Here is a 16308-nt window from a genome sequence, read left to right on the forward strand (position 1 = left end):
CAGGGTGCGTGTGTTCTCCCAAGGGTCTCGCATGCACGTGTGAACGGATCGCGGCTGACTTTGGGGCCTTCCTGGCGTCTCTGTGTCTCGTGGAGGGACCCCTGAAGGTGAGGGGCTCCGAGGTCTGCTCTCACACTCACCCCTGCTGAAGTGGGGGGCTCGGATACCCACTCCCACCCCGGGGTGTCTGGATCGTGGCAGGAGCCCTCGGACGGTTCCCAGCACCAGAGGCGCCCTGACGCGCTGCACGTCCGCCTTCTGGGAGCTTAAAGGCGGCGCTAGGTAAGTGAAACAACACCTCGAGGCGCTACATTAGCACCGATCTCCCTCTCCTGCTGCAATCACACTGCGCTGTTGCCATTTATCCGAATAACTTCATTTTAAACGCAGGATCACACGTGTCTGAATAGAAATGGAAACACTGTGTCTGGGCGTGACACTCACTCCTTAGGAGTAAGGACGGGGCCATTAACGCCGAGCGCGTTCTTACAAGTTATAGGCTTTGATTTAATAAAGCAGTGCATTCTGGGAGTTGTAGTATTTCTTACTTGCAAGTACACAAACTGTTTAATCCGTGGGGTCCTAAAAATTCACATAAGGATCAGGATGACCGTGCGCGCGATTCTGATGTCATGACGGCGAGCACGCGCACCAGGTTGCCCTAGTCCTGACGCTGGTTTTTCTTTTTTCGCTTTGCATTGTGGTACTTGTAGTTTTGCTTTTCCCGAGTGCCTCGGTGATGCAGGAGGGCTCGGGAGCTCTGCTGGCGGGTGCAGGATGTGGTGGTGGGGCAGCTCTATTTGGGGGTGGGAGGGAGGGGTCTGGAGTACGCGCATCCCCGAGTGTCCAGGGGAAGGGCAGTGAGTGCAACAAGGCAAGCCACAAACCGGGGCTAGGAAAGTGCTGATCGGATTAAAAACAGAACCGTGAGCTGAGGGTGAACGAAAGTAAAGCTGGGGACCGCAAGTGTGCGTAGTCTGCTACTCTCTCTTTTCGCCCCCTCGTTTTCTCCCTCCTCCTCTGTCTCTCTTTTTGTCTCTTTCTCTTCCGCACTCTCTCTCTCTCTTTGGCTCTAGAATGCTTCGCTGAGGCTCCTTTGCTCTGCCTTTCGCCCTCTCTTCTTAGTTTCTCCACCCAGCAGTAGCACCTGCTTCTCGGCTCTGCTTGCTTTTGGCTCGAGACTGCCAGAGGACCTCGAGCCGAACCAGAACAGGGCATCTGGGTCGAACCTTCTAGCCCACCTCTAGTTTTTGCATGTTCACCCCACCCACCCATCTCCCCTCAACCCCTCTCCCCTCCCCCAATCACCTCCCCTGCTGCAGCCCCTCTCAGGTGACTGTTCTGCCACTAACCCAGTTTCATATTCGGTTACAAGGGGTCAATTCAATGCCATTTATTTATGTTAAAAAAAACCATAAATAAAAATAAGGAAGAAGCACCCGAGGGTGTCCGTGCTCACTAGTCCCTGAGTGTGCACTCACACCGGAGCCTCGTCCCGCCTGCGCCCAGAAAGAAGCACCGAGGGTGTCCGTGCTCACGTGTGTGCACTCACAGCCTCACTCCATCGGTGGACCCAGGAAGAAGCACCCGAGGGTGTCCGTGCTCACTACTCACCGAGTGTGCACTCGCACCCGGAACCTCGTCCCGCCTGCACCCAGGAAGAAGCACCCGAGGGGGTCCGTGCTCACTACTCCCTGAGTGTGCACTCACACCCGGAGCCTCGTCCCGCCTGCACCCAGGAAGAAGCACCCGAGGGTGCTCACTAGAGCCTCACTCCATCGGTGGACCCAGGAAGAAGCGCCCGAGGGAGTCAGTGTTCACTACTCACTGAGTGTGCACTCACTGTCGGAGCACCCTCCCGCCTGTGGACCTTGAAGGAAGCACCCAAGGGTGTCCCGTCCGTGCTCACTGGAGTCTGCACAGTGCACTCACTCTCAGAGCCTCACTCCATCGGTGGACCCAGGAAGAAGCACCCGGGGGAGTCCGTGCTCACTGGAGTCTGCACAGTGCATTCTCACTCAGAGCACCCTCCCGCCTGTGGACCTTGAAGGAAGCAACCGAGGGAGTCCGTGCTCACTGGAGTCTGCACAGTGCACTCACACCCGGAGCCCCATCCCGTCTGTGGACCTTGAAGGAAGCACCGAGGGTGTCCGTGCTCACGTGTGTGCACTCACACCCGGAGCCTGCCCCCGCCCGTGGAGCTTGGAAGGATATCAGGGTGCGTGTGTTCTCCCAAGGGTCTCGCATGCACGTGTGAACGGATCGCGGCTGACTTTGGGGCCTTCCTGGCGTCTCTGTGTCTCGTGGAGGGACCCCTGAAGGTGAGGGGCTCCGAGGTCTGCTCTCACACTCACCCCTGCTGAAGTGGGGGGCTCGGATACCCATTCCCACCGCGGGGTGTCTGGATCGTGGCAGGAGCCCTTGGACGGTTCCCAGCACCAGAGGCGCCCTGACGCGCTGCACGTCCGCCTTCTGGGAGCTTAAAGGCGGCGCTAGGTAAGTGAAACAACACCTCAAGGTGCTACATTAGCACCGATCTCCCTCTCCTGCTGCAATCACACTGCGCTGTTGCCATTTATCCGAATAACTTCATTTTAAACGCAGGATCACACGTGTCTGAATAGAAATGGAAACACTGTGTCTGGGCGTGACACTCACTCCTTAGGAGTAAGGACGGGGCCATTAACGCCGAGCGCGTTCTTACCAGTTATAGGCTTTGATTTAATAAAGCAGTGCATTCTGGGAGTTGTGGTATTTCTTACTTGCAAGTACACAAACTTTTTAATCCGTGGGGTCCTAAAAATTCACATAAGGATCAGGATGACCGTGCACGCGATTCTGATGTCATGACGGCGAGCACGCGCACCAGGTTGCCCTAGTCCTGACGCTGGTTTTTCTTTTTTCGCTTTGCATTGTGGTACTTGTAGTTTTGCTTTTCCCGAGTGCCTCGGTGATGCAGGAGGGCTCGGGAGCTCTGCTGGCGGGTGCAGGATGTGGTGGTGGGGCAGCTCTATTTGGGGGTGGGAGGGAGGGGTCTGGAGTACGCGCATCCCCGAGTGTCCAGGGGAAGGGCAGTGAGTGCAACAAGGCAAGCCACAAACCGGGGCTAGGAAAGTGCTGATCGGATTAAAAACAGAACCGTGAGCTGAGGGTGAACGAAAGTAAAGCTGGGGACCGCAAGTGTGCGTAGTCTGCTACTCTCTCTTTTCGCCCCCTCGTTTTCTCCCTCCTCCTCTGTCTCTCTTTTTGTCTCTTTCTCTTCCGCACTCTCTCTCTCTCTTTGGCTCTAGAATGCTTCGCTGAGGCTCCTTTGCTCTGCCTTTCGCCCTCTCTTCTTAGTTTCTCCACCCAGCAGTAGCACCTGCTTCTCGGCTCTGCTTGCTTTTGGCTCGAGACTGCCAGAGGACCTCGAGCCGAACCAGAACAGGGCATCTGGGTCGAACCTTCTAGCCCACCTCTAGTTTTTGCATGTTCACCCCACCCATCCATCTCCCCTCAACCCCTCTCCCCTCCCCCAATCACCTCCCCTGCTGCAGCCCCTCTCAGGTGACTGTTCTGCCACTAACCCAGTTTCATATTCGGTTACAAGGGGTCAATTCAATGCCATTTATTTATGTTAAAAAAAACCATAAATAAAAATAAGGAAGAAGCACCCGAGGGTGTCCGTGCTCACTAGTCCCTGAGTGTGCACTCACACCGGAGCCTCGTCCCGCCTGCGCCCAGAAAGAAGCACCGAGGGTGTCCGTGCTCACGTGTGTGCACTCACAGCCTCACTCCATCGGTGGACCCAGGAAGAAGCACCCGAGGGTGTCCGTGCTCACTACTCACCGAGTGTGCACTCGCACCCGGAACCTCGTCCCGCCTGCACCCAGGAAGAAGCACCCGAGGGGGTCCGTGCTCACTACTCCCTGAGTGTGCACTCACACCCGGAGCTTCGTCCCGCCTGCACCCAGGAAGAAGCACCCGAGGGTGCTCACTAGAGCCTCACTCCATCGGTGGACCCAGGAAGAAGCGCCCGAGGGAGTCAGTGTTCACTACTCACTAAGTGTGCACTCACTGTCGGAGCACCCTCCCGCCTGTGGACCTTGAAGGAAGCACCCGAGGGTGTCCCGTCCGTGCTCACTGGAGTCTGCACAGTGCACTCACTCTCAGAGCCTCACTCCATCGGTGGACCCAGGAAGAAGCACCCGGGGGAGTCCGTGCTCACTGGAGTCTGCACAGTGCATTCTCACTCAGAGCACCCTCCCGCCTGTGGACCTTGAAGGAAGCACCCGAGGGAGTCCGTGCTCACTGGAGTCTGCACAGTGCACTCACACCCGGAGCCCCATCCCGTCTGTGGACCTTGAAGGAAGCACCGAGGGTGTCCGTGCTCACGTGTGTGCACTCACACCCGGAGCCTGCCCCCGCCCGTGGAGCTTGGAAGGATATCAGGGTGCGTGTGTTCTCCCAAGGGTCTCGCATGCACGTGTGAACGGATCGCGGCTGACTTTGGGGTCTTCCTGGCGTCTCTGTGTCTCATGGAGGGACCCCTGAAGGTGAGGGGCTCCGAGGTCTGCTCTCACACTCACCCCTGCTGAAGTGGGGGGCTCGGATACCCACTCCCACCCCGGGGTGTCTGGATCATGGCAGGAGCCCTCGGACGGTTCCCAGCACCAGAGGCGCCCTGACGCGCTGCACGTCCGCCTTCTGGGAGCTTAAAGGCGGCGCTAGGTAAGTGAAACAACACCTCGAGGCGCTACATTAGCACCGATCTCCCTCTCCTGCTGCAATCACACTGCGCTGTTGCCATTTATCCGAATAACTTCATTTTAAACGCAGGATCACACGTGTCTGAATAGAAATGGAAACACTGTGTCTGGGCGTGACACTCACTCCTTAGGAGTAAGGACGGGGCCATTAACGCCGAGCGCGTTCTTACCAGTTATAGGCTTTGATTTAATAAAGCAGTGCATTCTGGGAGTTGTAGTATTTCTTACTTGCAAGTACACAAACTGTTTAATCCGTGGGGTCCTAAAAATTTACATAAGGATCAGGATGACCGTGCGCGCGATTCTGATGTCATGACGGCGAGCACGCGCACCAGGTTGCCCTAGTCCTGACGCTGGTTTTTCTTTTTTCGCTTTGCATTGTGGTACTTGTAGTTTTGCTTTTCCCGAGTGCCTCGGTGATGCAGGAGGGCTCGGGAGCTCTGCTGGCGGGTGCAGGATGTGGTGGTGGGGCAGCTCTATTTGGGGGTGGGAGGGAGGGGTCTGGAGTACGCGCATCCCCGAGTGTCCAGGGGAAGGGCAGTGAGTGCAACAAGGCAAGCCACAAACCGGGGCTAGGAAAGTGCTGATCGGATTAAAAACAGAACCGTGAGCTGAGGGTGAACGAAAGTAAAGCTGGGGACCGCAAGTGTGCGTAGTCTGCTACTCTCTCTTTTCGCCCCCTCGTTTTCTCCCTCCTCCTCTGTCTCTCTTTTTGTCTCTTTCTCTTCCGCACTCTCTCTCTCTCTTTGGCTCTAGAATGCTTCGCTGAGGCTCCTTTGCTCTGCCTTTCGCCCTCTCTTCTTAGTTTCTCCACCCAGCAGTAGCACCTGCTTCTCGGCTCTGCTTGCTTTTGGCTCGAGACTGCCAGAGGACCTCGAGCCGAACCAGAACAGGGCATCTGGGTCGAACCTTCTAGCCCACCTCTAGTTTTTGCATGTTCACCCCACCCACCCCTCTCCCCTCCCCCAATCACCTCCCCTGCTGCAGCCCCTCTCAGGTGACTGTTCTGCCACTAACCCAGTTTCATATTCGGTTACAAGGGGTCAATTCAATGCCTTTTATTTATGTTAAAAAAAACATAAATAAAAATAATGTCAAGAGCAATGCCAATCGCTCTAACTTTAACAAAGGCAAAACCATTGCATTGTAAATGCTTGTTGTAGATAGGAATTAACAAGCTCCCTTTCCAAGAGTGTGGAACAATGCCATTATTATAACAAGCTTTAAAAACAGGGTATAGAATTTTCCCCCATAAGGCACTATGAGTTTTCAATACTGAAATTGGAATTTTTGCAGGTTCACACACACTTTCACCCCCACGTTTTGAGTTCTAGGAACTTGTGTAGTGACTCAATGATGCTCTGGGCCCTGTTGACCAGGCCTGAGTGCATGTGCTCTGACCCTTTAAAGTGTATGACCAATTATCCTATACCAAATTGGTATAGGTTTAACTTACATATGAGTCCCAGGTATATCCTACTAGGGGTAGCCTGGACCTGTAAGTTAAAGTGTCCCTCATGAACTGCTACACTTGACAGGAAGTTGTCATCAGGCGTAGAGGGACATGATGGCCCATTTGCTAATAGACACCGTGCTCCTGGGGGCAAGTTCTGGGCATAAAAGTGGCACTCCTGGCATGGGCGTCCGCAGAAATGTTTCCAGAGGGGGGCACATTTTTAACTTCATCATCATACCCCTTGCACCCTTCTCCCCTCTGCCTTGCACCCTTCTCCCCCTCCCCCTTGCACCCTTCTCCCCCTCCCCCTTGCACCCTTCTCCCCCTCCTCTTTGTACCCTACTCCACCTCCGCCTTGCACCCTTTTCTGCCTTGCACCATTCGCCCCTCTGCCTTGCACCATTCTCCCCTCTGCCTTGCACCCTTCTCCCCTCTGCCTTGCACCCGTCTCCCCTCTGCCGTGCACCCTTCTCACCCGCTGCCTTGCACTCTTCTCGGCCACCCCTTTGCACCCTTCCCACCCAATGGAGGGGGCTGCCACCTGGAACAATGGCACCATTTCAAAAGCATGATGGACTAGGGCCGGCCCTGAATGGGCCCACACCCGATGCACTGGCTATCCAGAGGGGGGCAAGTGCCCCCCCTTGCCCTCCCCCTACGGATGCCCATGACTCCTGGCACTCAGACCTCTGATCACATCTGAACTGGGGAGAGGACTGAAGAACTGACCTGCTGCTCCCTGGACCTGGGAAAGAGAGGCATGCACCAAAGACTGGACTGCACCTGGTGGTCTTTGGGCTAACAAAGAGAGGACTGTGCTTATAGTAAACTGCTAGAGGAAAAATCATCCTTAGCCCCAGACAGTAGAAGTAACCCAAGAGTCACTTGGCTGAATTCTTGTTGCAGATGCATAGTACAAGCTGAAGAAGTCTGTGTACGTGAGTTGGTAAGCAAAATTGCCTGACGGACCCTGACCATCAAAATGCAGTCTGGGTGACTGAGTCTTGATGCTCAAAAGTTGTACCTGAGTCTGCTGGTCCTTGGAGAGTCATCATAGTGCAGTTTGATCTCCCAAGATGGACGCTAGCTTCAGTTATAGGAAACCACTGGTATCACTGTAACCCGGATCAGTAGACCAATGCCAACTTGTTTTTGGCTGAACTTCAACCGGATCTCAAGGGACATCGACCCTTATGGCCAAAGTCAACACACCATATTTGTGGACTGAGTGGTGGCCCCAGGAATAACCTCATCATTGGATCATCAGTCTCTTGATATTTCAGCATTTTCAACATCTTTTATCCCTTTCATCATCATTATAGAGTCTTTATTTCGATTATAAAATCATAAAAGACATTTACATACAATAGAAAGTAAGATCATTAAAATACATTGATATAAATAATTAAAACATACACAGGGTTTTCTTAAAATAAGTATTAAAACACAATCCAAGACTCTGGTAAAAACAGTAATTATTGTGCAGGAGATAATTAAAATTGGAAATGGAAAGACACACAGCATATAACACTTTATACAGATGGAAGAAAGTGTAGACGATTCATGCTACCCCACAGCTAAAGTCATTTTAGACAATCCAGATCAGTGAACCCTGAGTTTGTTAGCCTGAATCCCCCACGCCCACCCTAGGAATTTGGCGATGCAATAACAATGGCATCCTGAGGACTTGTCTGTAAAATCCTCAAGGCTTCAATGGCAACCCCTGTGCCAAAGAAAATGACAAATAGGTTCAAGCCATTTCCTCCTCTGTAGGCTGTAGGCCAGGCAAACAAATAGCAGATGGGGAATAGATTCTGGGTATGCCAGACACAACGGGCATAGGTCTGTCGTAGGCCTTTGCCATCTCCTGGAAAATGCTCTTATAGGCAGAGAGCCTACCCTAAACTGGTGATAGAGCTTCCTATCCAATGGTTTTAAAAGAAGGTCCCAATAGGGATCAAACACAGGTTTGTGCTTTATTGATAGGAAGTCTCTAGTTAGGGAAGGCCCAGTTATAGAAGAGAAGCATTTCACCTTCATGAAATCCATGTAAGCGGCCATAAGCTCCTTTTTAGAAGGAAATGGAGTCGAATCTGGATAATCCCACAAGATACCCATCCCCATTGCTGTCAGGGTATCTTTAATATACTGAAGCCATCTGATCTTCGTAAATGATCCAACCCCCCCTAAAATCAAGAAGGACTCTAGCGTAAAGTACAAGCTCAGGGGTGGCCCACATCCTTCTCCAGAGGGCTATAGGCCTAAATCTAGCTAGGTCCTCAATATGATGACAACCCAAGTCCAGAAATAAGGGCACCAATGGGGTAAATTGCGGTAGTCCTGTTAAGGCCCTCATACATTTATTTTGGGCACTAGCCAGGTGAGTTATGTCCTCATTTTGGATTTTAGGGGTCTTTTTGGGGACCACCCAAAAGGTGCAGGGTCACCCTATAGTCCACAGGTCCGGAAAACAAACTGAGACCAACTCTGGAGCACGGAGAGAAAGGATATTTATTACAATCTCATGAGATGGAGAGAGCATCAGCAACAGACACCCATAGCTGTCTGAGGAGGCAGTCTGCTGAGTGCTTTGGTTCTGCACCTTATATACCCTTCATCCCCACCATGTGCGTGCCAGATGAACAGCAACAAACACCGATAATTTACAGACAAATAATGATCTGTTCTGATACAATCAGCAGGTGTTGGCCCCTGCATGGCGTAGGTGAAAAAGGCATGATTATATATCAATCAAAGGTTAATCTGATAAGCACAGATGGTAGCGGTGAGGCCCCTACAGGGTGTAGGCGAAAAGCATGTTTATACAAATAAGTCCGCAAATGGTAGTTGTTTGGACCCCTGCAGGGCACAGGTGAGAGGTATGATTACACAGCAAGCAGAGATAAATCTGATAGGCCTGTTGATGGTAGCTGTCGGACGCCTGCAGGGCATAGTGTGCAGGGTGAGGACGATGAACATCTGGGAAACTCCCTGTCCAACTGGTTGAGCATGGGCTGGTCAGTTTGTGGCAGGCCAAAACACAAACAGGGTGTGAGTGTCCATGCAGGAATGTGGCAGGTCAAAATTGAAGCTCCAGAGTGTTCATGATACAGAGAGAAGGTCAGTCATGAAGGGTATAGCACAAAATGGTGGAGTGAATGGCAAGATAGCAGACCTACTTTTTCACATCATGGCCCCATAGTACTGTGCCGTATAAAACAGCGCTTACCACTTTGGTGTTATATATTGTGAGGGATGTGGGCTATAGGTTTAGTGTGTGACAGCCTGTGTTCTTTAAGGAGGGCCCCAGCAAGCTGCGCATGCTTCAAGGCCAGCATGTCAGTTTGCGGCTTCCAGTGCAGCTTCCTGTTTAAAGTTATCCCCAAGTAAGTAAAAACATCTGTCTGCTCTAGAGGAACGTCATTCATGTAGACTTTGCCCCTTACAACTTTTGATTTGTGGAGAACCATAAATTTCGTCTTGTCCACGGTAACCACCAGCTCATGATCGCGGCAGAACTCCTCAAAAGGGGACAGAGCCACCTGTAGCCCGGATTGGGTCTTAGATAATATCATTGTGTCATCCGCAAACATGAGTAGGGGGAATTTCATTCCCCCAAGAGTTGGAGCGTCTGTGGGGCATGTGGAATAAGATTGCACTACCCTGCCTATAAATAGGGAAAACAAGGTAGACACGAGAACACATCCTTGATGCACGCCTTTTGTCACTGGAAATATATCTGTAACCTCTCCGTGTGAACCCCATCTAACCTGGGCGTGGTTGGTATCATGGAGTTTAACTAACATCGTTAGCAGCTCCAGGGGCATCCCTACTTCTAAGAAGGCTCTCCACATTTTATTACGTGGGACAAGGTCAGATGCGGACTTTAAATCCATAAATGCCGCATATAGCATGCCCCCACCTATGAGGACAACCCTCCAATAAATCATCGCAAACCTCAGTACCTGGTCAAATGTACTTGTACAGGGCCAGAACCCTGCCTGCAAGAGAGATAAAATATTGCCATCCTCTATCCCTAATTGGATCTGACTTAAAACTAATCTGGCAACAGTTTTCTGTATGGAATCTATCAGGCTGATAGGCCTGTAGTTACCTGGCAATGCTCGGTCCCCCTTTTTGTAAACCGGAATGATGACCGTACCAGTCCATGTGTCAGGGATGCATACACCACTGGCAATGGAGTTGGCCAAATAGGTAATATAAACCACCCAATTGTCCTTATCATAAATGAATAAGTCCGCAGGCACACAATCGGGCCCCGGGGCCCTGCCTCTTGGAACAAGGGAAAGGACAGTCTCAACCTCGGAATTACTAAATATCAAAGTTGGGATTGGACTAGATATTTTAAATTCGTCCAGGTTAATGTTAGTGTTAGAGAACTGGGCCATAAAATACTCAGCCCACTGATCTGGCGGGACATAGGTAATTGGTTTAAAAGGTTTCCCGTCGCTTCACCATTTCACCAGCTACCAGAAGTTAGTCATACTCTTCTCTTTGCTAGCTTTGAGAAGATCGTTCCAGGGATCCTCCTCCCACTCTTTTTTAGCTTTAAATTGGGTTGCCTTATAATTAGCCCTTGCAGACTTCACTTCTCCCATGTCTTTAGATCTGATGGCCCTGGACAACAAGCGATACGCCTCTCTGCAGTTTTTATTATATCAGGAAGCCTTTAATGCCCCAACCTCTGCTTTCTTTTTACTGGTCTTAATGAAAAAGGTTTTAAGATTAGAGAACAGGTCACAATGATCCTGCGGGGGAATTAAGTCAATGTCTGCCTGTGTGGGGCAACTTTGAAAGCAGGAGATTGATTAGACAAACAAATCCTTCATTGCAACAAGATCCCCATCATTATCAATAAGCCTGGACCATCTTACTCTCCTCATATCGTTGGATAGAGAAACTGCGGGAGGGGGTTCGCCTACCTGCTTTATACAGGGGTCATGTGATGTCAAAGCCTTTATTAACAAAATCAATGGATCATGGTCACTTTCCAGGCGTTCCTGGAACCTCATGTCAATTAAAGAGTTCCATGATTCAACATTTAGGAGAATATAGTCATTGCGGCTACTCCTCCCGCCATTATTAAAAGTGGAAGCACCCTTCCTGTCTGAGTCAGTTACGGCTCACACGCCCCTTTCCAGGCACAGCCCTTTGAGTTGGAGGGCTGCTTCCGTCCATTTTTTAACTGGGAACAAATCTAGGCTCGGAATACCCCACTGCATGTCCTCATCTGCACTTAACTTACCATCCTCTGAATCCAACGGTTCAAAGGTGCAATTAAAATCTCCCATAATGATCAAATTACACCCTGCCCTCTGATTCTCTAAAAAGCTGTCAAGGTGGTCAACAGTCTCAGGTTGCCTCCCTCCCGGTAGGCCTCTGGCGTACACATTAATTACCAAGGTCTCGGGGCATGGTTCACCCGAAGCCGTATTGCCAAGATGTCTGGACTATCAATGGTAACCTCCTCAACCATTAACCCACTTTGCTGTCTCACCCAACAAGTAAGACCACCAGAGGGTCTGCCCCTCCCCCCGAATGCTGGCTTGGAGAAGTTTAAAAACCCAGGGTAGTGGACCTGGCCCACAGACCAAGTCTCCTGGAATGCCAGGAGATTGAACTGTACGACAAACCCGGCCCATTCACCCGATACAGTTTTGGATAGAAGTCCTGCAATGTTCCAGGAACCTACTGTCATAACAGGCAGGTATTCAACTAACCTGGAACTGCTTAGAGGAGAGGAGGGCATAAGTTCTTCCTCCGCCTGCGTACCACCACCCGGAGGGCACTGATTGAATATATAACCCCGTGGGTATGAGATAACCTTGTTTGCCTGCACTTCCCTACTCTGTCTCTCTTGAGTGATGCAGGCTCCTCCTTGGTGTCCCAGATTGTTACACGATACATCCCCCTCTGGATAGATCGCTCTAGATCTAATGGGGAACTCAGATGAATTACAAGAGGGGGAACTATATCCTTGTCCCTTCGGGACCCCGGAAAGACAAGGCCCAGCGGGGATACTAAAATCAGAACCCGTCAGTCTGTCAATATCTTCGAGTGAGGCTAGAGCGTTAAATCGATTGTGAAGGGGACTGGGGTGATTAAATTGGCCAAGTGGTTGTGAAGGCCATCGCCTTTCATCATAGTTATGAGTGGACATAGGGCGGTAAAAGTACCCCAGGGGAAGGACAGAAATACAATCTCTAGCGATAGCATCCCCCGCCCTCTCCAGGATTTGCTGGACCAAACCAGGGAGCCAAAGCTTAAAACCACATAATCAGCCCGAAGTGACTTGCGCACCTTCCCAATCCAGGGTACTCTATGGACTATTTTTAATTCTTTAAACAGTTGATTTTTGAGCCCCGTCCTTGAACTCAATAGATGTAAGGCTTTGTTTATTAATGCTGGCCAGTCCTCAGTTACCAACGGTGCCAGCTTAGGGACATTGCCCAAAACTATAGTGTAGGGGTGGCTTCCGAAGGAAGATGCAGAGAGGTAGGCCCATTTTGAGCATCTGGTAGACCTGGTAGGTTAGGGGGACATGTTCGGGATGCCATTAAATCAGGTTGCAACCCTGTTAGAGGAGGGCCCCCCTGTAGAGAGGGAGTCGGATGGCTAGAATCGGGAGCTGAATATGGGAAATTTCATTCTTCGGGGACGTCCCCTCCTGCTACCTGTTCTCCACCTCCCCTTTATAGGGCACCACACCCACCAACTCTCTGTGCTGTACCCAGAATCGAGGAAGGATGTAATAAAACCTGTTCTAATTTACTTAATCTACCTTCTATCTAGCTCAATTTATGGGTCAGGGGATCAAGAAGATTGGCGATTCCCTGAATCATTCGCTTATAGAGGGAATCCTCAGTCATATTAGGGGGGCTAGTGGCTTCTATACTAGACGGAATAGACAGACTACATCCATCATGCCCCCTCTGTACTGCCTTCCGTTTCACCCCAACTGTCGGTTGAGGAATAGCCTTGGGTGGACCCCGGCCTTTTCTTTTCTTTGAATGGGGTTCAGCTTGACCAGCCTACAGAGCTTTCTTACCCCTTGTAGTAACCATTAGTGGATATGGGTTAGTAGCGGAGGGGTGTGGACTCAGATGGAATCTCTGAGCCCTGACTTTACTGACTTAGGACCATTAGGGGGTGTAGGTGGTGGGCCTGCGCGTGATGCCACGGCCTGGGGGCTTACCCTCAAGTTAGGGATTGTAGGTAAGGGTCCTAAAGATAACCTTCGCTCGGTTAGTTGGATCTCATGCATCAGAGCCGATTCCGCCCTGGACAAAAAGGCATCGAGTGTTCCCACTACTACCCCCCCACCCCTGATTTGCGCTTGCAGGGGGGGCCCTTCCCCACAGTAGACATGACCCCGATTCAATAAGATAATGTAGTCCCCTAACACCAAAGAGATATCAATAAGCAAATGTACATATGGTGGCCCAGCCAGGCGCCTACTGGTCTCTGACGGGCTCAGACCGGCCCGCCCCTGGCTGCGGGAGCCCTAGCCCCCTTTTGAACGCCTCCTGGCACTCAGCGTGCGGTGCGCATCATGCGCGCCGCACAGGATGATGGGCAATGTAGTCCGGTGTCAGGCGTCCCAAATGGAGGTTTTCCTGGCGCCTCGCATTGCCAGCAGCAGTGTCCCAGTGGTTGTTGCAGGGAATCAGCGATGGCCCAAACATCAGCAAAACACAGCCGGTAAGGAAATAAAAGGAAACAAGTGGGCTCCTGCCCTGCGGGAGCCCTAGCCCCCTTTTGAATGCCTCCTAGCGCTCAGCGTGCGGTGCGCGATGTGCACGCCGCACAGGATGATGGGCAATGTAGTCTGTTGTTAGGCGTCTCAAATGCTGGTTTTCCTGGCGCCTCGTGTTGCCAGCAGCTGTGTCCCAGTGGTTGGGTCAAACAGCTGTAAAACACAGCCGGTAACGAAATAAAAGGAAACAAATGGGCTCCCTTTCACCAGGACCACTCCACTGATGTCTAAGGCAGTTCACACATAGAGCCTGTAACAGTACTGAAGACTGCTTTGACTCCAAGGTAACTATCCTGCCAAGCCTCATTGGCCCCGGTGACTTGCTATATGCAAAGGCTTTCAAAGTTACCACTAACTGGGGTAGTTGCAAATGCTTCTTTGTGATTTGAATGAAAAGCAGTGATTTATTATTTGCTTAATAATTCATATCTCTGGGGCCCTCTGATGGATTTTGTTCATTTTGGTGTAAAAACATTATAAAAATAAGAGCTATTTTTTTAATTGGTATCAGATTTTCCTTGTGTTTTGTTTCTTTCTTGTTCAACTGTTTTGGAACTTAGAAATGTTTTGTAGTTCATTTTAGTTAAATTGGGTGCAGCATCCTTAAAAACACAAAAATAAATAAAACAGTTTAAATTCATTACATACAGATCACAACTAAGTAAAACTCAGCCTAGAATTAATAAAACAAGAAATACATCTTATCCTAATCAGATTCAAGGGAACAATGTAAAATATTGTAAATGGTAAAAGTTCAAAAGTGCTATTGATTTATTAGAAAAATCGATCTAGGATATAGACGTAAAAATTTCGATGCTAAATACTAGCAAGTAATTATACATCCTAGAGAATGCTGTGCATTAAAAGATAATCATCTTTTTAATGTATGGCCCACTCATAGGACAAATGTTTGCAACGCTAATAGTGGTTACATCATTCATATTATTTCTCATAATTCTCAGTTAGTTTTGAAATGTCTAACTGCTACGTGGTGACAAAGTGGCTTAATCCACTTCTTACGGTGGATTACATAAGTGTTGCAAAAGAAGAACAAATGATGCAGAGTTTCAGTCTCAGGTCTACAAGACGGGCATATAATGCTGGAACAGTATTTTTCCCCCAGCAGATACAAAAACTATTGATCGGTGTAGGAAGCTGGATCTTTATATGATATACTAAAATTAGGTCTAAAGTGCAAAGAGTCGAAGGGATCCCTCACGAGTGGACAGAGGCTTGCTCTAACAATCCCAAGGTGCTCTTCTAGGGAGTACTGTGGTCGAGCACTCTTAGGCTTTTCAGAGAGGAGTGTCAGGTCTCTGAAAATACACATGATAGTCAATAAATGATGCACATGACTCAATAAGGAAACCCACATCAATTTATAAAAATAACACAGGTCTTGGCCTATTTGTAAGCTCCAGAATCAATACGATCAGGTAAGTACGTTTTGCCAGAGAAATCCATTTGAGTTTAAACAGTCAAAAGTGCATTTTTCAGAACCTGCAATGTTATCCTACGTGAGGAAGAACAAAAAAGGCATTCAAGTGCCGTTCAGCGACTTACAAGGTCAATCTCTGGGACTTGAGGTGAGTGCAGGTCACCTCCAGTGGCACTAGTGCGGCTGGGTGCAGTGGTGCAATACAGCATTGGATGCCTAATGTTAGTTAACAGGGATTGGTCTGCGGGAATATAAGCTGCAGGGTTTGACTGGGAGGCCAGTCAGTTTAAACTAACAGGAGGGTTCAAGTCTTGTGATGCTCGGCGAAGGGGGGACACCAGTGGTCATCTTCTCCTCAGGCTAAGCTGGCCTGGTGCAGTGTTGAGGTTTTGGGTTGCTTCATCTTGGAGCATTCACGGTTGAGGGGGCCTGCCAACAGAGGTTTTAGGCAACATTGGAGAGTTCACTAGAGGTGAACCCAAGGTAGACTCTGTCAGTAGATGGTTTGGGGACCTCACTGGCACTCTTGGTCTACTTCAACTGGGGCAGGAGGGCTCAGGTGCAGTGGTGCTTGGTGGTTTTGGGTTTCGGTAGTTCCAGAGTCCTCACTGTTCCTCTTGAGGTGCCTGCAGGATGCAAAGGGAGCAGTGCCACTTCTCCTCGGAGTTCTTGAGTCCTTATTGGAGGCACACCATCCTCCCAGGCTTTGGAGGCATGGCAGCAGTAGGACGAGGCATCTTCGGCGCAGGTTTGACAGGGAACAGCAGACACCTCAAGGGTTTGGGAAGAAGGCAGACCACTGGGTCAAGACACGAGTGACCAAGGCAACTTCTGGTAGAGGTGACCAAAAGAAAGGGGTTGCTAAGCCTCCCCCAAGGAAAAATGGTGA

Source organism: Lissotriton vulgaris, chromosome 6 (genome assembly GCF_964263255.1).
Source record: "Lissotriton vulgaris chromosome 6, aLisVul1.2, whole genome shotgun sequence".
Taxonomy (NCBI): domain Eukaryota; kingdom Metazoa; phylum Chordata; class Amphibia; order Caudata; family Salamandridae; genus Lissotriton; species Lissotriton vulgaris.